Source organism: Saimiri boliviensis, chromosome 2 (assembly GCF_048565385.1).
Source record: "Saimiri boliviensis isolate mSaiBol1 chromosome 2, mSaiBol1.pri, whole genome shotgun sequence".
Lineage (NCBI taxonomy): Eukaryota > Metazoa > Chordata > Mammalia > Primates > Cebidae > Saimiri > Saimiri boliviensis.
Genome location: NC_133450.1, coordinates 129,346,643 through 129,347,359, shown reverse-complemented (window position 1 = coordinate 129,347,359; position 717 = coordinate 129,346,643). Strand labels below are relative to the sequence as shown.

The 717-nt window shown below is 57.5% G+C and overlaps 1 non-coding gene across 1 annotated transcript; it reads right to left on the bottom strand.

Annotated features, from left to right (window-relative positions):
• Positions 1–373: 373 nt before the first annotated feature.
• On the bottom strand, positions 374–447 carry TRNAI-AAU (transfer RNA isoleucine (anticodon AAU)). Its single transcript has one exon. It is a non-coding gene; the product is annotated as a tRNA-Ile (tRNA).
• Between the last annotated feature and the right edge of the window lie 270 nt (positions 448–717).

Genomic DNA, 717 nt, shown 5'->3' with positions numbered 1-717 from the left:
ACTGGGCAGTTCCTCCAGGCAAGACGCAGCCTCGAGAAACGTGGGGAGTGGGAGCTGGTGATGTGCATCGGTTTGGATGTCCTGAGTGCCCCCCCCCAAACGACAAATGTTAAAGGCCTAACCAATGGCGTTTTAAAACAGACCCTTCAGGTGGCATCAGGCGCGAGGTCTCTGCGTGAAGAGCCACCGCCCCAGCGCGCGTTGGGTTCCTTCCGCTCTCCGCAGCAGGCCGCCTTCGACAACCTCTGGGCCGAGTCCAAAAGATTCCGCAATTCGCTCCTGCCTGCACGCCGGTTACAGTACCAGAAAGGAGCATTTTTTTAAAATAGTCGCAAAAGGAGTTCAGGGGTGGAAAAAAAAAAAAAGTCCAGCCTGGCCCGTACGGGGATCGAACCCGCGACCTTGGCGTTATTAGCACCACGCTCTAACCAACTGAGCTAACCGGCCGCCTGATGAGGCGGTGCCGCTAGAATTCTTAGGAGGGCTCCACGCCCGCGCCCGCCGGCGGCTGCTCCTTACCGAGCGCGCGCCTCTGGCTGCCTTCCGCTTCGCCCGAGCGATGACTTTTCGACCTCCGCACAGTCATCCCCATTGGCTGGATGCAGAAACTGAGACCTAGGGGACTTCAAGGAGAAGGGAGGCGACTTCCTTTCACAGGGAAAATCCACATTGCAAGTGGGAGCTTTAGCTCCGCTGTGAGGTTTTCAAACATTCCAA